The following is a 23,825-nucleotide window of genomic DNA, read 5'->3' as shown; positions in this document are numbered from 1 at the left end:
GCAGATGAGCAAAAGAAAATAATTTGATCGAACCCTAATGAAAGATCCACTGCTGTTTGTAATGGCTACTTGAGGTTCGGTAGAATAAAAAAAAGATAGAGGGATGGGGAAGTATTGGTCATTGGTTACTCAGGTAGAGTCAGGTAAGGGAAACGAACCCAGGTATTGTTTCATTAAACATCAGGGTGATTGCAGACATTGAAAAGGTGCTGTATATTTCACAAAGTTAGACGAAAGGATTTTGAGTGTGTTTTTTTTTTAACCACAAAGCAAAAATAGATGTTTGAGAGAGAAGTCTATTTACCCTGATTTGAACATTATATAGTATATACACATATCATAAAACATCACTTGGTGTGCCATAAATATGTATAAATTTTTATGTGTCAATTTTTTAAAAGGAGTAACTCCAACACAAGCATTTTTGCATGGTATTTAAACGTGACCTAGACACAGGGAATTATTCTTTTCTGGCAGTCAGTAATGGCTAGGAGGGTCAGTGTCCCTGTGTCAGGGACAGCATGCCATGCTCAGCCATGCTATTTGTAACTAAGAGGATAGGGAAAGAGATTGTGAATAACATTTGAGACTAATTTCTAATACTAGAAAATAATTTAATGCTCATACTCAGCTGATGGTTGGTCAGTAAGGGCTAACACATTATATTTTGAAAACTATCATTCCAAGTAAAATAGTCAAATTTAATTTCTCTCCATTAGAAATGTGTAAATAGTCATAAACCTTAGAGTTACAAAGTCTCTCAAGAGAGCATGTCATCCAGTACCTCATATTTATGTAGGTAAAATGTTATTATTTTTTACTTTCTACTATGATCACACTATGTTTCAGGCATTGTGTTAGACTCTGAAAAATAAAACATAAATCCTATCTGTTAGTAACTAATAATTTGAATCTTAAATGTTCTTTAAAGGCCCTGTGTTATAGGCTTGGCACCCAGCCTGTGGCAGTGATGGAAAGTGCTAGAACCTTGGGGGCCCAGCAGAAAGAAGTGAGGTCATTGGAAGCATGCTCTTGAAAGGGGATATTGGGATCCCCTGCATGTCTCTTTCTGCTTCCTCTTTTTCTCTGCTTTCTGGCCACAATGAGGTAAACAGGCCTCCTGTGCCACACATTTCTGCCATGATGTGTTATGTGCCACAGACCTAAGCAACTGTGGACTGAGAGGTCTGACACCATGAACCAAAATAAACCTTTCCTACCTTTAAGTTGATCATCACAGGTATTTTGTCACAGTAATGCAAAGCTAACACAGTAACTTTAGGTTCAATTTTTACAAATGAGAATTCTGATATGGCTCATTTGATGGACCTACAGACTGTCAGTGAGGGAGATAATGTTTAAAAAGATGCTTTCTGCACATGAATGGCCTGCAGTCTTTCTTTTTTAAATTTATTCTAATTTGTTATATAGTACAGCAGAATGCATTTTAATTCATAGTAGACATATAGAGCACAATTTTCCAGGTCTGTTTATACACAAAATAGAGTCACTCCATTTATGTCTTCATACAGGTACTTAGGGTAATGATGTCCATCTCATTTTACCATCTTTTCTAACCCCTGCCCCTCTCTTCTCCTCCCTCCTCTTTGGCCTATCTAAAGTTTCTTCCATGCGGATCAGCATCCTCATATCAGAGAAAACATTTGGCATTTGTTTTTTGGGATTGGCTTACTTAGTGTAATATTTTCCAACTCCATCCATTTACCTGCAAATGCCATGATTTTATTCTCTTTTAATGCTGAGTAATATTCCATTGTGTGTATATATACCACAGTTTCTTTATAAATTCATCTACTGAAGGGCATCTAGGTTGGTTCCAAAGAAAACACTACTTATGTCAACTGACATTAGGGTAACAAGATTTTCAATTCCAGGACATGAAAACAAATAAAATCCAAATGTCTAGCTCCAATATCATTTATTGTAATAGTAACCATTGTTAACATTTAAATAGTCCTCATTATATTCCAACTATATTCTCCCCTCATTATATTTATTAAATAATATAAAGCATTATTTAATGCTTTAATGGGATATTAAACCCATTTCACAGAGGGAAAAACACACAAGGCACTAAGTTCATAAGTAATTTTCCCCAAAGTTTACAACTGGCAAAAGAAACGTAACAGCTTGGCTCTTAATCACTTTGCTATTTGGCCTCTCAGTAGAATAATTACTTACGTTACAAGGCCAAGAAGTATTTTCAAATCGTGAATTAATAATAAACCCATTTTTTTTTGCTACATACTCCCTCATTTCGGAAAATTCTTCGAAAAATCTATACGTTTAAATTCATATTAATTACAAGACCTCATTTCTTTTTGAAAATGGGTACTTTTTATATTTAGAATTCCCTGACTCTCACACATTTAGCTATTCATACGTTTCTTGTTGAGCTTATAGTTTTCTGAGTACTTAACGACATATCTTGGGACTTGCACAGGTTTACAGCTAGTTCAGGGGGAATAAACAAACAATAATGCTTCATGATAGAGCCTAGATTCTGGCAGAGGCTCTTCCACTTTTTAAAGCTAGATTATGGTTAGATTAAGATGTGCTATTTGTTCTGCATTTGCAAATATCAGTGTTTTAGTGTTTGCTCTTTCATAAGTGCTCTATTTTTCTATTCAAGATAATAATTTTCACTTCACTTTTCTATGTTTTATAATGGTTCCACCAAGGAAGACATAGACTCGTAAATCTATAGAAAAATAGGAACATTTCACTGGGACAATTTACTTTATTTTTTACTTCTTATATCAATATCGCTCATGAAAATGAACTTCACATTTCCATCTGCTTACCCCCGCAGTTACCAAAACAAGAACAAAAAGAAATAAAGACAGAAAGAAAGAAGGAAAAAAGAAAGAGGGAGTGAGAGAGAAATGAACAAACTCTTCAGAGAATTAGGCAAATTTTCATCAGGTATTGAATTGTGCTTTTAGTCCTGGGAAGTTGAAATTAATAATAACGTATTATCTCTATAGGTTAAAAACAAGAGGATAGTGCCAACTTCCCAAAAAAGGATGTCAATTTCTTCAGAGAGGCAACCCCATCCCATGTACATTTACATTCTACATAACTAAGGGCCCAAAACAAAGCAGGCAATCAGTGCTGATGTATTACTATTTACAGTATAAAATTAAGTGGAAGAGGTAACATTTGTCCTTAGCCTGTCTATATCATTTCAATGTTAGCCACATTAAAGTTTAAGGGTCTTTAATCTCTGCTTATGCTTAAGGTTGATCACAAGTAAAAAAAAAAAAAAATCTTCCAGCTCTGAGACTACAATTATCAGCTAGTAAATTCTGTCTCAAAAGTCAGATCCTTATATGCCCAGTAAGAAACTGCTTTTCCTAGGCCACTGTGCTGAAATATGCTAAACAAAACTCCCCACATTTTTTACTTAAGAAATACTTAGTTTTATGTACCAAATTTAAGGAACACATGCATCCCCAAATCAGCTTTTAGTAGTGAAGTGTTTTGTAAAATTGAATTTTATAAAATAGGAAAGACTGTGAATGAATGCAGGGAGGGCTCTTGTGTTAGAGATAGTCATTTCCTAGTAAGTACACCTTGATTCTTTCAATCAGAACTTCAGATTTGTTTTCATGGCTGCTGTGGTTGAGGAAATTTCCATCAGATGACCCTGTCACGGGTAACAACTGTAAAAATGTGGACAACTTAGAGAAGGACAATGACTTGAAGGTATTGGATATCAACAAAGCAGCTGGATTTGGGAGGCAGTTGACAGTAGGAAAAAAAGAAGGACAAGTTGATATATCCATTTTATGCAAGACACAGTTGACATTGAGTGAGGCACTTAAAACTTTGCTAGAAACTCTGGAGACTTTCTGACAAAAAGGATCAGGAAAGAATCCAAGGCAGAGGCAGCAACTAAAAAGTAAGAGTTCATCACAGTGAGGACAGAGACAGAGAAGGAACTGTAATTTCTTGTGCATAAGTTTTACCCAAATTTCTGGATTTATCTGAACCATACATGGGCAGCATAGATTCTAGCTAAATATAAAAGCACTAAACTGGGATTTGACTTGCAGCCTAAGAGGCAGAGATTTTAGTTTGAGTCTGGCCAACTTAATTGCCTTCTAAACAACAACAAAATGATCTCCCCAGAGAAATATAACAGAATTCAATGTTTTCACACAAAAAATTTTTTTACAACGTTCAAAATATAATTTAAAATTACTTGACATACAAAGAAACAGGAAAATGTTACCCATTTTTGAGGAGAAAAGATAATCAATGGAAACCAACTGTTTGATGATTGGTATGCTGGAATTAGCAGATAGTTATCATGATGCACAATGATGTAGAGAACAATATGTTTGTAATTAATGAAAAGAAAGGATATCTCAGAAGAGATTAAAAAAACTTAAAAAGGTATCAGGTAGAAATTCTAAAATTGAAAAAAACTATAATATATGAAATAAAAAAATGTAACTGAATGTGATTAACAGAATGGATATGACTGAAAAGAGTCAGTGAATTTGTATGGGTAACAGTTTGTTAATCTGGAAAACAGAGAGAAGAAAAGATTTAAAGAATAAGCCTGGTCTCAGGGACATGTATTTTAAACACAAAAGGTCAAACATACAGGTAATGAGACTCCCAAGAGAAAAAGGAATGGTCTAGAAAAACTATTTGAAGAAAAAATGGCTTATATTTTCCAAAAATTGGCAATGACATAAATTGACAATAAGGAGACACAGAAAACCCCAAACAAGGCAAATATGAAGAAAAATGTGCATAGGTACATCATAATTAAACTACTAAACACCAAAGATAAAGAGGAGACTCTGGATGTTCAGCTGGCTGTATGGTTGTCTGACACCAAACTACATTTCCCAGTCTGCTTTATGACTAGGCGTGACCACATGACTAAATGTTCACCAATTGCATGCAGGGAAAACAAGGCATACAATTCCAAAGCTATGTCCCTTTTATCTTCCCCTTTTTGCCTGAATGCTGACTGGCATGTGACATGGAAATATGTTATCTTGGACAGTAAACAAGAGTAACAGTTTAATTGGGCTTCTAATACAGAGAGCACCATTCAGGCTCTGGATAACCTCTTAGTGCATTCTTTGCCATCATAAGAGTATCTGAGACTGAGTAATTTATAAAGAAATAGAAATTTACTGATAACTGGAGACTGGGAAGTCCAAGGGCAAGGTGTAGCAGGTCAGAGCCTGGACTCTCTGATTCCAAGATGGTGTCTTGAACACTGTGTCCCCTAGAGGAGACAAGCAATATGTCTTCATGTGGCAGAAGAGCAAGCTGGGACTAACTCTCTCCATCAAGTCCCGTTATAAGGGCACCTATTCCCATTATGAGGGAGAAGTCCACACTGCCCAGAACCTCTGAACTGCCCTACCTTTTAATATAATCACATTGCCCACACCTGAGTTTTGAAGGGAACACATTTGTTTCACAGCTACCTCTTGAAACAGTAACTTATGACAGCTTCAGAATACTGTATCGTACAGAAATAAACATATCTTTTTTTTTTTTTTTTACTGTGAGGAAAAAATAAAGTTTTATCTTCCTTTAGGTTTTCTAATCATGCGACTAAATGTGTATCTACATTAATACACTTAAGAATATCTTATTTCAGTTTCAGGGCATACTGAGGGCAAAAAGCAAAACATGAACAGGCCAGAAGTCTGGCAAAGAGATAATTAAATTATTTAAAAATTTCTACTTTAATAAGGTAAGGGGTTATTAGTGGAATCACTGTGCTATTATCTTTGGTATTTTTCCTAAGCTTAATGTAAGTAATGTTTTGTTAAATGGCTCAGAGGAGCTTTCAATCAATCAACTTCAAAAACCAAAAGAAAGTCATAAACATAATTGCAGGAGCCTATTGAAATATATATATACACATACATACACACACATACACACACACATATATATATATATATATATATATATATACACACACAACACAAATTTATGTGTATACACATACACACACACACATTTGTTTTTCTGTCATCCTGGTTTTAAATTAAAGTCAGTGCCCATTCACTGCCTCTCGCCTGCTCTCATCTAACTTCTCCCCAAGCCCTTGGATTACCACAAAGTTTTCCTAGGTCTATTTCACTTTCAATTAGATAAATGTGTTAGCATTTTGTCGCTGTGACCAAAATACCTGACACAAATAAACTAGGGGAGGAAAAATTTATTTGGGACTCAGCGTTTCAGAGGTTTAACTCCCTGGTCAGCCCACTCCGTTTCTCTGGGTCATGTTGAGGATGAAAGAACATGGTGAAAGAAAATTGCTTCTTCTCTGAGAGCTGGGAAGCAGAGAGAGAGAGAGAGGAGGAGCCAGGGGTCAAGATACAATTCCCAAGGGCTCACCCCCAATGACTCACCTCCAGGCATGCCCCACTAGCTTAGTTACCACCTAGTACAGAGTGCTTTCAAATTATTGATCAAATGGATTCATTCACTCATCAGGTATAGCTCTCATAATGTAATCATTACATCTTTGAATGTTCCTGCAATGTCTATCATATGACTTTATGAGGGAGACATCTTATATTCAAAGTATAATAATGAGCAAGACTCTGTGACATCAGCATACAGGAGATGTGGCTTGTTGTTTTCCCCTTTGTGTTGGAGTAAAAATGTGTTCTCCCAAAGGAGTGTGGATTGTCATTTATTCTTTTTCATGTTTTGCTGATCCCATCCTCAACCTCATAGGACTTTTAGCCTCTGAAACCAATTTTCCCTGGGTTGAGGTAGTTACTATTTAATGGTGCCATCTTATAAAGAGAAGATCCTCCCACATAAATTTTCAGTATAGACTGCTGAATATAAAAGAATCAGTTTTTTCCTAAACATCAACAATAATCTCTCATACACACACACACACACACACACACACACACACACACATATATATATATATATATATATATATATATATACATACACAAATAAGACAAAGTGTGTAGGAAATGAACTACTCATTTAAAGCAGGGTCTTCAATAAAACACTTCACTGGGTCAGTTTATCTATTAATGAGTGTTTCCTTGAAAACGTGTCTGAGATCTCAGGGCTTTATCCAGAGTTGGCTTAGCACTTGTTTCCAGTTTAAATTTAACCCAACAGGAAGATGGCAGCTCCCTAAGTCTCCTTTAATTCCCATAACTGACGTAGGGCCAGTCAGGAAAATTTGGCACTTTGCAGATCCCCAGGACTCAGCTCTGGGACCATTCCCCTAGAGAGTCACCACTTCTGATCTGACCTACTCTGCTTTTCAATCCATGTTTATTGTTTTAGTCAACAAACACCACTTTCAAGAGGCCAACCAGTTTTTTTTTATGATTTTAAATGTCATATAATATACGTTGGACCAACAAAGATGTGGTTTAAATAAAAAATTAAAAAAGCTGGGTGAAACAGCACCTGCCTGTAATCTTCGGAGTCAGTAGGATTAAAAGTTTGAAACCAGCCTCAGCAATTTAGGAAGACCCTGTCTCAAAGTGAAAAAAAAAAATTGGATATGGGTGTAACTCAGTGGTAAAGCACCCCTGGGTTCAATCATCAGTGCCTAATTAATTAATTAATTAATTTCAGTCCTCAGTTCCTAGCACACAGCTCCTAAAACCTTTGGGCTCTACTGGGTGATAAGAATCTCTTTTGTATGCTAATTAGGTGCCTCCAGGTGGGGAGATGAAGGGCTAGGTATCTTCAGCATGGGAGGGCTGGTCTCCAGTTCATCTCTTCCATTTGACTGGTCCTGAGTTGTATCCTTTATAATAAACTCACTAGTTAGGCTGAGTACTTTCCTGAGTTCTGGGGGTCTTTTTATTGAATTATGAAATTTTGGTGGGCGAATGGGTAACCATGTCAGATGGAAATGTGAGTGACCTAGGAGCCCATTACTTGTGACCAGCATCTGAAGCGAGGGTGGTTTTGTGGGACTGAGCACTTCAACTTGTGCAGTCTATGCTAATTCTGGGAAGTTAGCCTGAGACTTCATCAGGATGCCCAGAGGAAGTCAAGAGAATCAGAGAACTGAAGAATTGGCCTGAAAAAGATAATGGGTATTGGATGTCAGGAGAAAAAAATAGAACTTCTTCATTTGGTGTCAGAAATGGAGTGTGTAAAAACAGCTGGAAAGGGTAAGTTCTCGCTGAAAGATGGCTCAACTCAGCAGATTTTCATTTTGCAGCAGGGGCTGTGGAACTGCCTTAGGTCATTCCTTAGAACAAGAGTGAAGAGGACATGGTTAATTGCACAGATGCATGATCTGGAAGAGCAGACCCTACCTGTAGAGAGAAATAGAGTGTGCACAAGTTCATGTAGGTGGCACTTAGATTTCTCCAAGAGTTGAGTAGAACCCAGAATAGAGGAAATTATTGGGAATATTAATATCCTGAAATCTAGGAGAACAAGGAGTAGATGGGTATCAGGCAAATGCTGCAGCAGTGAGCAAGAAGTTGACATTGGGTCAGGTAAAACCTCAGTCCTGGGAGTAGGTGGAGGGTGAGACATCTAGCCAGCTAGACCATGGCCTATCCCTACAGAGACCGGTCATTAGGTGGCTTCTCGAGACTTCTTCCACCATTAAGGGGTCACCACAGTTGGAGTACCCGGATGGGATCTTAGGAATACCAGGCCTAAGTATCAGAACAAAATGAGGCCTAAGTATCAGACATAACACAAAGGAGACATGATACTGAGTCCTAGAATGTCAGATGAACCGGGTATGAGAAGCTGTCTTGGGAATAATCTTGATGGGGAAGTTTCTGAGGGTCATTATCATGTGACTAGAATAGTTAGGAGGGACATATGTGGATTTGAATTGGACTTGTGTGAACTTTTCAGTGACTTTGACCTGGACATGTTTCTTCAACTACTTCTTAATGAAAAAATTTCAATATAAATATATATGGAATAAAAATGATTAACAATATCTGGGGACTTACAACTTAAGATTCAAATAGGAGATCCAGACAACAACCAGTTGCCTTAGAATTCTGAAGATGATTTAACTCTTTTGAGCTCAGATGGGCATGGCAGAGAAGGCTTAGGAAGTTAGCCTGTATCTCAAAGGAGCACAAAAAGATAGAGTAAATGTTTGGTTAAAGCTGGAGGATAGAATGGTTGTGGATTGAATTATGTGCCTTTGTTTCTACACACACATATCCCTAATTCATACATTGCAGTTGTAACCCCCAGTCTCTCAGAATGGGATTCCATAATTGCAAAAGTAGTTTGCTAAGCCAAATTGTGCTGGAGTATGACTGGTTTTCTTATAAAAAGGAGAAATTTGGGCACAGATACACATAGGGAGAAATACCTTGCAAAGACTGGAGTTATGCTGCTACAAACCAAAAATTTTCCAGAAGCTGAGAAAGAGGCTGGGGAGAAGGGAAGAGTGGAGCTGATCTTCTCTAGCACCTACAGAGAAAGGCTGGCACTGCTGACTCCTTGGTGAAACAATACATTTCCATTTTTTTTAAACCACTCAGTTTATGCTACCTTGTTATAGCAGCCCCAAGACACTAACAGTGATCAAAGATGCAGGGGCAAGAAGGTATGAAGCAAATGCTTTGGGAATACTAAATCTATAGATCCAAACAGCCCTTCCTATCTGTGAGGTTTGCATCCATGGATTCAACCAACTATAGATAGAGATATTTGGAAAATGGTGTCCGTATTAAATGGTGTAGACATAGTTTTTGTCATTATTCCCTAAAGCATATAATAAATATTTACTTGGTGTTTACATTGTAGTAGCTCTTATAAGTAATCTAGAGTTGATTCAAAATATACAGGAGGTGTATGTAGGTTATATGCAAATACTATGCCATTTTGTATAGAGGACCTGAGTATCTATGGAGTTAGGTATCTGCAGGTGTTCTGGAACCAATCAATCCTTCATGGATACTGAGAGATGACCAATATCTATCACTTTCTGAATGCTTAGCATGAACTTCACGTCTTTTTATAAATTAAATCCTCATAATTACTCTGTAAGTGGAGCTCTATTATCAGGTCCAGTTTATGGACAAGAAAAACAGATTCAGAGAAGTCAAGAAAATTGCCTATGATCACACAGCTAGGAGAGTACAAACAGGTTGGTAAGAGAGATAATGAGAGTTGAGGAACTGCAGTGGACAGAATGTGGGGCATCTTTCAGTCTAACTAATGCATTTCCCTCTGTCAAACACAACATCATGGAATAGCAAATATATAATGCCAAGGAAAACTGCCACCATGCTTAATTTCTGGAAGACATCATCAAATGGCCTTGCAAGTCTCTCATTTTTGCAATGGGGAATTAATACCTAAAAAAATATTTTTAAAGTTGGGTAAGGCCAACAGCTAATGTGAAGTTATCACCAGCGTTGTGTCCCTCAGTCCAGTACCTATTTACTATACCACCTTCCTGTGGAAATAACATTGACCAGGGGACCCTCTGGGTCACCTCTCACCTTTTTTTGTTTTTAAAGGAAAATCAGAGTTCCCCGCACTGACACCACCGAGGTCCAGGGAGGGGGTCCTCATCAACAGTACCCTGTCTTGGATTTTGCATCCACCTTTTGAAGAAAAGAAAAATGGTACCTTTTCTCTGAATGGAAATATTACTCTCACACTAAACATGCCAAGGGCTCCTCCTGGGGCCTTCTTAGTAAATATTTGCCTTGAATTTTCACAGGCCTGGAACATTGGCTCTCCAGAGAGTTGCATGACTGTGGACACTAGGAATCTGGAACCTGTGAGGAATAGAAATACAGCCCTGTATGCCGCCAGAGTCTCTGGTCTGCCAAGGGAAAATGTGCTTTATACAGCCACAAGCTTGACCTACAAGAACCTTAAAAGGCCGCACATGCTCAAAGGTGCATTACCAGGCCTTCACACTAATTCATCAGGATAGCTAAAGTGCTCTGTGTAAACCACAGGAGATCTGAATCCCCTGGGCATCCAGGAATCAGCAGCATTAATTGCTTTGAGTTTAGCAGAGGGAACCATAAGTGAACACAGGGAGAGACTATTTGCATGTTGTTTGCAATAAAGCTTAGAAATGGTTCCAGATGTCTGGCTGAAACCCTCTTCCCAAAATTTGGTCCAAGGTTGGGGACTCAGCACAGGCCCATCTCATAACATTTCACCTAGTCTCTCTCTTCCTCCTGTGAGTCAGAGTTTGCAGGTTGCAACAGGAATACTCTAGACAAATTTTTATTCCAAGCAGGCTGGACATGATTTATTAATTCACTTTTGAAATAACAATTGCAGTTGGGAGGGATCAGTTGAAAGCCTTAATTACATTAGAAAATATGCCTCACTTAGTCTGCCCCTATCCAGGGTACAGAACACATAATTATCATAATTTTCAAATTTTATTATTATTATTACTTAAAAAAATTGATGAAGAGCAGACTTTGTCGACTTAGCCACTTCAAAGCAATGACCAAGTCACATTTAAACCTGGGAGTAGATGATTTCCCCAACTTTCTTATTAAGGCCCCTTATACAGGTGACATATATGGGCTGTTCCAGCCTCAGTCACTATCTGTTCAGCAGAACTAGCTTCCCATCGCTCTGTCCTCCTTTGTGCCGAGAGGGAAATGCTCAGGTGTGCTGTTGCCAGAGTGATTAGGCTAGCTGGGAACTCTCCTTGGACAGGAGGTTGGAAAGCCTTTGGGATCGTGCCCTCTCATCCTTGTTAAATGACGGTGAGTGTGCATGTGTGTGTGTGCCCGCTGCATGCACACCTGCCTAGAGGGAAGAGGCTTGTTTTCATTTTTTTTAAAGGCCCAGAGTGTTTTTAAAGAGAAAGCAAAGCATTTTCTGGAAATGACATTGGTGTCTGTGTGACGCAGCTGGAGTGCAGGCACAAGTCTCAACTGTTAATCATTGGCTTCATTATCAGCTTCCCATGCCTTTCTATCTGTAACCCCAGGGGGCAAGAAGACCCTCTATCTACTCTTTTTGGGGGCTGTGAGGTTTCACAGACTAATGAGTCCAGTTCTGTGTCAGTGCTGAAGTGGGGCGCTATTGCAGGTCCCCCCACCTGGATTCCATCTAAACCTAGTGTGCTCCGCCTTCTGTTTCCCAAGCCTCCGCCTTCCAAGTTGCTTAGATTCTTAGAAACTCAAGGGAGATGTTCAACCATTTTGAGTAACTCAAATTCCCCATCCAAGGGAATCCACTTAGAAAAACAAAGTACATCAAGAAAAAAAGGAATAAGAAAAGCTTGAACATAAATTGTCATTATGCATCTGAGCCAGGAAGTCTGGACATGAGTCCTGGCTAGGTCACTGACTGGTGCCCACATCCTACCTAGGCTTCAGTTTTCTCACTGGTAAAGCTGGAATCATAACCCTGGATCCACTTCTTCACTGAATTTCATTGAGCATGGTATAATTTTTGACATTGTTAAAATCACTGAAGTTCTTTGAAAATGTTTGACTGTATCATCAGAACTGACCCAGAGCCTTGGATACAGTAGGAACTAAACAAATATTTCTTTTTTCTTTTTAATTTTTTGTTAGGTGTTGACAGACCTTTATTTTATTCATTTATTTATATGCTGTGCTGAGAATCGAACCCAGGGCCTCCCACATGCTAGGCAAGTGCTCTACCACTGAGTTACCACCCCAACCCCCTGAAGTGAGTAAATTCCCTATTTTCTAGTATACAATGAGGAACCATGTGGATGACTTTCCACCCCCTGAAATGACCTAGTCCTTACCTGTGTTCCTTGAATGCCTGGGCCTTGAACTAAAAATGCAAATATAGACCTTGAGGAATCATACCTCTCCTAGAAAGAAAACATTCTATTCTCCTCCAAGGACAATGACAAAACTTGTTTATATGGAGCCAATGCCAACAATTTAGAGCCATGAAAATCCAAAGATGAAGAGGCCTTAGAGAAATTAATGTTCAATTTTCATTTCCCAAGTCTGTTCTTAGAAAAAGAATATTTTCTGTGATTTGTCTAAATTGTTAAGTTTTGCTGTAGAGTAGAGGAGAGGCTGGGACTTTCTACCTGGTCCTCTTATCTTGGTGTCCCCCGTTCTCTAAGCATTTGGTAAGAAGACTGTGGTGAAGAATGTGATTTTGGAGATTCTACCCTTGTCAAAATGCATTGTCTTCCAGAGGAGAAGCTTGAGTTCCACATGGCCCTCTGAGTCTGAAGAGAAGCAGCAACAGTCACCTGGAAAGGCACAGGCAAGGTTCTTTTCTTCATCCGGAAGTCCCTCCATGTCCCATTATGGACATCTGTATTTCTTGAGACGCTCCTGTGACCAGACTCTCCTCCTACAGCTGCTCTATTTGGTGCTAAGGGTGTCTTTGACAGATAACCCCCTGTCTTGGTTATCTCTGGTGGAGAAGAATAGAGGTAAAGCCCCCATGTTTAGATAATACACACCTGCTCACTCCTCCTCAATGGGAGCATCCATTTTCTTTTGAAGATAACAGCAACCAATTGTCTGGTGCTTTGTGACCTTCTTGTAATCATGAACAGAATGCTTTCCTTTGGTTTCCTTCACCCAAGTGGATGAGCCAGCCTTCTGACCAGGTTAAGAAGAAAGATGGTTTTCTTCTTTGATTATTTTAGTTGGATTGTGTGAGATCTGAAAAGGAAGAGTAAAAACTAATGCAAGAAGAAGATAATGATCATGGCAATTTCTTTTACATCTAAAAGATCAGTATTTGTAATTTGATCATTTTCTTTGGCAAGACTGAGTGTTCCTTTAAACAGGTGGAGACCCTGTTAACTTGGCACATCCCCCTTTACTTAGTAACTTATAGACTCTGCTCTCTAGAACCAATGGGAAAAAGTGATTAAAACTTTCCCTCAAGGACTCATTGCCTTCAGATACTATTACTTCAGAAATCACAAATTATTCACTTTGACAAATACCCTGATATCTGAAAAGAAGAGGAATAAATGGGTCATATGGCCCCGAGAAGAAAAAGAATGAAAGGAGAAGGGATTCTAAATCTGAACACACCACTGCCCACTAGTGGGTTTGAAAATTGAAGTTTTTCTCCATCCAACAATTATGCCATTTGCCAACACCCAGGTGAGTAAGAAAATACCTGGTCACAGTTCTTGGTGTGGAACAGAGGTTCAAGAAGAAAGATACAACTGGCTCATGTTTTAGTTCTTCCTACCAAGCCCTCTCTTGCTCCTCTCGGCCTCTAGACTTCTCAAGGACAGCCATCTTATTTATTAATCTATTTAGGTGGTATTACTGGTAGTAAAAACATCTTGATGATCAAAACATAAAAAAATTGGATCATATTTAGATGTTATACTCAATATTATAATCTTTAGGGTATAGGATGGGAAAAAGACCTGTCTTCCCAGGGGAGAAGCTAGCAAACCTTATGAAACCTAAAATCAGCCTGCAATTCCTCCATATCTGCTGGTTTTTAGTCTGTTGTTCTCACCATCTCCACCATTGTAGGACTGGCCTTGTCCCCATGTGCAAATCACATTTTCTCCTCCCCCAATTTGTTCTACTGGGGATATCTGTTTGAACTTGATTTTTGCCAGTTGGAAGTTGGGTCGACCATGACGGTGCACTTTTAGTGGTATCTTGACTGAATCCCTCTGTCCTCATGGAGAATGGCAGGGTCAATGCCCTGAGGAATGGAGGAGACATCAGTGAGGCAGAGCGCATGTCCATGTGATTGATCAAGATGCAGAAAGTGCAGTGGAGTCATCTGCACTGTGGCTGGTGGGGAAGCTGGGAGTAGGACACAACTGCCTCCAACTACAGCAGAGAATGACGAGGCTGACAAGATCCACTACACCCGCTACCTTTGGCTTATTCTCAAACTCAAGAGCTGCCTTCCACGGATGGGCTATGAAAAAAAAATTCTTCACCTCCCCTGTCTTGAATGTTTACTGTCAATATTTCTCCCCCTCCTCTCACTCTTCTCCCCACTTTGGAAAGGTGTAAAAGAGGTACCATATGTGGGCTCTCTCTGCTGACATGTTTCTAAAAGACCTTGTCAACTGGTACTAATTGTTGTGACTGCAAACTTTCATTCCATCCTGGATACAGCTGCCGACTTCCTTTGCCTTTAACATTCTGGGCCAATCCCACTTTCCTGTGTAGTTTCATTGACACTCACAAGGTGTCCACTTCCAGAACCTTTCACTTCACCATCACACCAGCTTTTCAGGTCCTGCCGCATAGAGCCTGCAATTTGTAGAGCTCAGTGTGACTTTAGCCAAAGGCTCCTAACACTCAGAACCCATTTTTCCCTCTGTCAGAGGGCCCAGGCACAGGCTTTATTTCTTTTTCCATTAGAGGCTGTAGGGCAGCATATTCATTATGGGTGGGCCGTGTTTAGGAACTCAGAGTGCATTATTCCTCAAGTTATCTCTGTTGATATGCGCGTTGTTGACCTGCACCTCACAAGGGCACCAATCAATGCTACAACTTTCCATCTCCAACAAAACCCCGGTGATCTGACGGACTCGCTGGGCGATATTAAAACCCGAGGAGGGAAGAGAAAAGGGAGGCTTTTATGAAAGTGACTTCAGAACACTATCCAATTATTAGTATGCTTTTTCATAATACCAACGGTTTCACATTTTATTGAGAGAAAGAATTTTTCCCTAGTCCTCTTGGGAATGATTTTATTGAAAGCATCAGAACGAAGAAGATGGCTGCATCATTTCAGCAGTGCCAGGGGTCAGAATCTTTGACTGGTTTGGTGTAATGTGCACATATAAAATTTCACTCAGTGCTTATTCATTGCCTTTTATTTAATATATAATCTGGCTAGATCCACTTTTGTTTCTTTACATTTACTGCTTGCCTGCATTAACTTATTCTTTGGGCTGCTTTAATATGTATATATTAAATTATATATATATATATATATATATATATATATATATATATATATATATATAGCCATGGAGGAAAACTCTTTGCTTTTGCTCATTTTACAGAGAAAGTCTAGTGGCATAGCTAGAAATGAGGAATTACCCTTAGGATAGCACTTTATTTTTGATAGCCATTTAGTTCAGGACACTGTTGTTCTTTCAGGAGTAAATTCCTGCCCCTTTTATACTGACCTCCGTCCCATTAAAAAGCACTTTAACATATAACTAATTTTTTTTAGTTGAATTACTTCAATGTCACAAAACCAAGTCTTCAAGCTATATAGATTTACGCTGACTAAAAGGATTGTCCACTCCTCTAGTTTCTGATCCATGGAGAAAAGACCCAAGTAGATAATCAGTATTGTCAGCTTTATTTGTGAAATTCCAATAACTTCCTGAATGAAACTCCCTAGTAAATTTAGAGGATGACATTGAGATCTGGGACAAAGCAGTTGCTTCTTTTACCTCCCAACTACATTGATGGTAACTCAATCTGGTGAAGGACTGATCTACCGCTTAGAAATTTATTGAGTATCATATGATGAAACCATACAAAATAACATTATCTGAATAAAGTAGAAAGTTATTTATCTCCCACATAAGAAAAAACTGAAGGCAGGCAATCTAGGGTAGCTCCCGTGTTTCCATTAGGTCATCAAGGACCCTGATCCCCTGTAGGAAATATGTGACTTTGCATGACCTATGTAGGTTGGTTTTGCTTTACCTATGTGATGGGCCTATACTTGTGATCTAAGTAAATGTCCTCCCTACCCCAAAAAGGATGCCTTTCAGAAGTTCCATGTAACACCCCCACTTACATCTCTTTGGCCAAAATGTAGTTACGTGGCTAGATTGAATTACAAAGGAGAGTAGGTGATGTAGTCTTTTAACTATGCAATATTGGGCCCACTAAACCTTGGAAAAGGGTGGAAAGTACACTGAGAGGACTTAGTAAGGTCTGCAAAACTTGGCTGTGGAAGGATATATATATATATATATATATATATATATATATATATATATATATACTGATTATATATATAATCAGTTTATTTATATTCCTTCCTATTGATCCTCTATCAGCTACTGCTGTGGTTTGGATGTGAGATGTTCCCCAAGAGCTCATGTGTGAGACAGTGTAAAAGTTTTGGTGGTAAAGTGATTGGATTATGAGAGTCTTAACCCAATCTATGAATTAATCCCCAGAAGTGGAATAATTTAGTGGTAAGTATAGCGAGGTAGCATGTGGCTGGAGGAGGTGGGTCATTGTGGGCATGCTTTTGGGGTATATATTTTATGTTTGGTGCATGGAGATTCTTTCTGCCTCCAGGTGTGATGTATTGAGCCACTTCTCTGCACTACACTCTTCCACATGATGCCTTCCTTTACTTCAAGCCCCAAAGAATGTTACCAGCTTCTAATGACTGAGACTTCTGAAAACTTGGCTCAAAAAAAAGGTGTTTTTTTTTTTAAGTTTTAGATGGACACAATACCTTAATTTTTTAAATTTATTCTTTATGTGGTACTGAGGATCAACCCAGTGCCTCACATATGCTAGGCAAGCGCTCTACCACTGACCAAAAACTGCAGCCCCCAAATAAACTTTTATTCTCTAAAATTGTTCTTGTCATGTCTTTTAGTCATAGCACTGAAAAAGCTGACTAAAAACAGCTACAAAATAAAGGACAGTCTTACAATCATGACATATAAGAAGTGTGACCATGTAACCAAAACTGGAATATCATTGAGAGTAAGTGGGAGCACCATTAAAAACATACACGACAAAATATACTATCTTAGACAAACCTAGATATATGAAGTAAGTTCTAATCTTTCTCCATTTCTCCACTTGCACTTTATATCTATAAAATAGTTTGAATTTCCCTAAACACAATATAATTGTCTACATATCATCACTTTGGTCTGGAATTCCCATGCCAACCTAGTACTTGGCAAATCCATATCTATCTTCTACCCCAGGTCAGATATTGCCCTGAGAAACCTGACCTAACTGGCTCTCTAAATTCATAGAGAATTAATTACTTTCTCTTCTATGCTTTGTTCATTGAAAATTATTTGTTTCCATGTTTTACTCACTGTCAGGGTAAGCTGGGTTATGCTCTGGCAAACACCAAACTTATAACTTTTTTTTTTTAATCATACACACCTTATGACCTACTCCAATTGGCGAGGAGCCTACTATGTTCATTGTAGTTCACTGAAGGCTTACTGGAGCTATAGAGTGGCATATAGTTGCATATCAGAAAAATCATCATATGGTAACTTACATAAAAGCTCTTGAACATTTTCATATAGAAAGTCACATATTCTGCTCATACCTCACATTCCAAAACTGGTCACATGGTCACTCTGGACTTCAAAGGCGTAGAAATGCATAGACATGGAAAGAACTGGAAAAAGACATAGAAAGAACCTAGTATATCAGGAGTTCACAAGCATTTTCCGTAAAGGGCCAGAGAGGAAATATTTTTGGCTTTGTAGGCCAAATAGTCTCTGTTACAACTCTTCAGTTCTTTCATTGCAGCATAAAGGTTGTTTTAGACATACATAAATACATGAGCACAGCTATATTCCAATAAAGCTTTATTTGAAAGAAGTGGTGGTAGATGGGATTTGGCCTGAGGGCCATAGTTTGCTGACCCTTATACTCAGCTGAGCCCTTCATTTCTATTACCTGGTAAAGCTGTCGATGCTCTATCAGGTTCTTAAAAATGTTTTATAGATTTGATTGAAATATTTATGGACAAATGAAAAGTCTATCTGAAGCAAATGGAAGGTCTCATTTTTCCAACTGTGAAATAAAGTAAATTTTCTGTTAGTCCTCGTCTTAGCCCGTTTAGTCTGCTATAACAAATTACTATAATCTGATTGCTTAATAAACAACAGAAATTTATGACTCACCGTTCTGGAGGCTGGAAAGCACAAGATCAAGTTGCCAGCAGATGTAGTGTCTGTTTACTTGTCCTGAGATAGCAGCCCTCTTGCTTTGTCTTCACGTGGTGGAGGGGCCAAAGATCTCTCTGGGATGTCTCTTAAAAGGGCACTAGTTCCATTCAAAAGGCTTCATTTTCATGACTTAATTAATTCCCCCAGTTCCCACCTCCTAATAGCATCACACTGGGGATTAGGTTTCAACAAATGAATTCTGGGGGACACAATGACTTTATAGCCCACAATCCTATATAATTCTTTTTAGGAGAAAATGAAATAGGACAAACTAGGAGCAGAAGTGGAAGTTGACATTTGTATCAAGTTTGGTCGGGGAGGTGTGAAACCTAGAAGAGTGTACGAGCAAGAGACAAGTGACGATGTGACACAAGTTGCATTGGGGTTGGGTGGGTTCAAACTAAGCAGCCAAGCATCTGTTTCCACAGGGCCAGTCTTGGTGGAAATAACCAGGTTAGATGAGAACTCCAAAAAAGAGATTGGGGTCAGTATCCTATCTCTCAAGCCATGAGATGTGGGCTATTATTACAAGGTCCAGGAGATAAAAATTATCATTGATCAGGGAAGAATGTTGACTGAGTTGTGCTCTGGAATTTAATATCCTGTCAGGAACAAGCAGATAAGTATTGGTGAGTGGACATTAAGGTCCAGAAAGAGAGAGAACATAGATATCAAGGGAAGTTCCCCAATTGGAGGGAGAAGAGATACAAATTTTATGTACCACAAAATGTGCAATCAACAACTGAGGGAGAGTCAGTTATTATCTATAAAACTACCTCCTTCCCTCCACACCAGGTTGCATACCTTTTCTCACCCGAGGCCTGAGAGCTGTGGTTGCCATCTTCTGAAATACAGCCTAAATAAAAGGCAGTTAGGACTTCTTTGCACACCAGTCGGAGAGGAGGTGGCATCCAATAGTATCCTCTTGTGTCACTATAATGTCTGGGTAGGTGAGCATGCAGTCTGCATAGCTGTTAATGACCATGAAGGTTGACAGGGAGGCTTGGTAGGAAAACATTCTGCAAAGCAGAACCATTATAATTAAAGCTCATTGAGGTGCATATTACTCTCAGGGAAAGGCGACTAGTAATAACAATGGTAATAATATACAAAACAGGCTATAATATGTGAGTTAGTGGCTGCCACATGGTCTTTAGTGGCTCCTCGTGACAGAATCCAAAAGGCTGCTCAGGGCCAAATACATAAAACATTTGGCCCAAGGGGTGTGGAAAATGTTCCAATGAAGCATATGTTCTTCAGTAAACAGAGCAGCCACTGGTACCCCAGGCCAGCCAAGGAGGAGGAGGAGAGGGCAAGATGGCAAGACATACAGACAGAAGGAAAGATGGACTGAGCAGCAAAGAGTGGAGAAAAAGGATGAGAGGGAGGCAAAGACCTTGAAAGAAAGCAGCCCTGGGCTCTGCTCCAAGCCTGAATTTATGAAAACACCGGACCCAAACAGGATAATATGGCAGCATCGTTTCGCGCAGGGGCCCTCGCTGTCGGGCGCTATTATTCCAATTGCTGACACTTGAATGAAATGTAGTATAATTGGGTTTCCGAGCCTCCGCTTCAGGCGACATCAATTGCCATTTTTAAAAATGATGATGGCGGGGAAGGAGACTCCTTTTTCCCTTTAATGCTTTGAAGTTGCCACACTCTCTGTGCCACTTGAACACTCCTTGGAAGGGCCATGGGACTCCTGGGAGGATCTAAAGTGCCAGTGGTGGAGCCCATGAAGAAATATGGTGAGCTGAGGGCCGAGGAAACTAAATGTGGCAGAGGATGTAGGATTGGAGTTGGTCCCCTGACACACCTTTCGAGGCCTCTCTCTTTTCTTGCTGTTTTTCTTCCCCGTTGGAGAGTGGCTCTTCCCCTCCCCTTTTGGCACTCCTTCACTCTGTTTTGCATACAATGACTGGGATGTTTTCCAGCTGTTATAATTTTTTTTCTTCCTTTGGACTTAATAATGTGACATCTATATTATTGAGTCAGAGAAAAATTATTGTCATGAAAGAAAAGCATATTCCATACAAAATGGCTAAGTCCTCCCACAGCACAGCCCCAAGGATACAAATGTCCTTGTGCGTGCTGTTTGCTTGGTATTGTTTTCCGGTTTGGGAGCAGGTGGTGGAAAAAGAGAATGTTGGGGGAACTTTTAAATACCTCTGTGTTCTTCAGTTACACCTAAAAAATAGAGGCAAAGTTGTCTTTTCCATTTCTAGCTCCCCTGACCCCCGTGTGAATCCGTGTGTTTTAGAATTGCCTTCAATACAGAAAACGTCTATCTTATTTTTAGAGTCACCTCCAAGCAGTCAAAGAAGAAAGTTGGAAAAATGAGGAGCAGAGAAATATCCAGGATATAACTCTGTCTGGTTTAAAATTCTTTCTTCTTCTACCAGTGAGCACCCCTCCCCCTAATTAGACTTAATAGATGTAAATAAATATAATTTGCAATGCAATCTGGAATCCTTGCTCTGAAAATCCCTATGCCAAGGGATAACTGTCAAAAGCAGTTTAAAACAGTGTTTTCTAAAAATTGAACTTACATGTTCATGTTTCTTGTGCCCACTCGAGGATTCGGAGATGCCCCCTGTATCACATGGTGTCATCATCTGAACCCAAAACAAATAGGAAATTATCATATTATGACATCTTTTATAAAAATGTCATTTGTATCCCTGAGTATAGAGTCAAGCAGATAATAATAATATGGGATTGGCACTCATTCTGAAAAAAAAAATGACATGCTTTCCTCCACGACTGCATGTGTAGCATAGTATACCAAGTATGAGGAAAATTTTGAATGTTCCTAATCTGAGCATTGTGGTTAGGAAAAGAGCAGTTATGTGGCCTCAGTTTTATTCCAGGCTGGGTGGACTAATCGGGTGGTCTGTGAAGACCCGCTTTCTCTCTTCCTCGTTTTTTTGTTGTTGTTGTTGATAGATCTTTATTTTATTTGTTTTTATGTGGTGCTGAGAATTGAATCCAGTGTCTCACACATGCCAGGCAAATGCACTACCGCTGAGCCCCAGCCCCAGCCCCCTCTTCCTCATTTCTTATCTGTGAGATGGGTTAATTCATTTCTCTATAACTCACAGATGTCCTGAAAACCACCCATAGTCAAATCACACAGTCATCTTGCATTTATTATCCAACATAAAGAAGTATACCAGGCACTTACCAAGAGGTACGTAAGCATTCACTGTCTCCATGTTCCATTAAAGAACACTTCTTCAAGGTGACTCTTCTGGCGATGCTAGATTGTTCTCTGAACTATAAAAGATAGGGACATCGGATTGCCCCCACCTCACAGTCCCCTAGGGAGCCGGAAGCAGGTGTAGACTGTTTTCCACCTCTGATAATGGTCTTGGATGTAGTAAATGTTGGGCTGAGGGGTAGGACCCTACTCTGTCATTTCTGACAATGGGTTTCTCTCTTTGTAACTGTTGAAGAAACAGACCACAGGCTGTTCTGGGGGCTGCTGTGAATTCCTTTAGCCTTCGGTGAGGCCAACCCACAGAGCTGAAAGGGACTGTGAGAATGTTATTGCAACTTCTTAATTCAAAACATCACTGCAAAGAGACTTCCTGGGATGGGGCTGGAGGAAACGGGGCTGCTCAGCTGGGATGAATTACTGAGACTGTTGGGTTGATTTTGCCCCCTAGTGGTTAGAGGCTTAGGGACCCCATGAACTAAATGGCTCCCAGTATTGAATACAAGAAGGCAGCTGGGTGGAGTAGGGGGACACTGCATGGGATCAGTGGAGCCATTAACCAGTGGTGTGACCTCAGGTCTTAAGACCTCAGCCCAACACCTGCAAATTCAATGGACTAGAAAACAACAGGCTACATCATGAGGACTGCGATTCCGCCCACCTTCACTCACTCAAGACTCTAGAAACCTAACACACAGTACTAGGATCCCTCTGTGCATTTCCTGAGGACAGTAGAGGCAGAGTTTTAAGATCCTGATAGTTGCTTATTAAGGCACAGGTGATATTTTATGAAAGCTAAGCTAAAGAGTTTATCCCTTAAGGGTGTTTGAAAAAGACTGTCCAAGAGGATGAATCTGTGGTGGCCTTTGGAGTAAGTTCGTATCCTTCGAAGACATCCTTTGTGCCCTTGCTGAAAACTGTAAAGTGAGCAGGGAGGAGGAACAGAGCAGAGCATCACTTTCCCAGAAACTGCCTTCCTTCACTTAACACATCCTTTCTTACATCCCAATGGTACATGGACCACCAGTCACATCAAGAGGTCTCCCTCTGACCCAGAGAGGACAAGACCACATCCAACTCCTACCATATAGGAGCAACAGGAGACCCACCTTCTAAGTTAAGGAGAGACAAATGAAACCACTGTTCTGAATTATGGGATGTTGACCATCTATTTAAGTAGAAGAGAGTGTCCCTCAAGCGTGATGCTCTATGGTGGTTCATCTTTGTCTCCTTTGTGAAACTTGCTCACTGAATCTCAGAGCACTATGAAACACATGAACATGCCATTGATTCTTTTCTTCTGTGTCATATTTGCAAGATTTTGCAATGCATTCTATTATATTAGGCAGATAATTCTCCGTAGCATCTGTACCATTTAAAGGCAGCTGAGCTGAAGGCAGGCATTTTTCTGGGTATTGTTTCCTAACTCGCTAGCTTGTTACCATTTGGGGCCAAAACAAGAATTACATTCTCCTTTCTGGACTGCACCATGTTCAAATGAAACTAAAAATACCATATAGTCAAATCAATCAGGTTGAGAAGATGGAATGAATTGGGGGTTCATTATTCAAAGGAAGGTCATAGTTAATTTTTCAGGGTAGATGAGTGATCCTGAATCACCAGGAATTATTAATAAGAATTCCAAGTAACTAGAAAAAAAAAAATGGACTGTGCTGTTCAATTAAAAGTGGCAGAAAACAAGAAGCCCATAAACTCCTTTAC

The sequence above is a fragment of the Marmota monax genome, unplaced genomic scaffold (genome assembly GCF_021218885.2).
Source record: "Marmota monax isolate L192 unplaced genomic scaffold, Marmota_monax_Labrador192_F-V1.1 WCK01_AAM20220418_F8-fsc00015, whole genome shotgun sequence".
Taxonomy (NCBI): domain Eukaryota; kingdom Metazoa; phylum Chordata; class Mammalia; order Rodentia; family Sciuridae; genus Marmota; species Marmota monax.
This window is presented reverse-complemented; position numbering follows the sequence as displayed.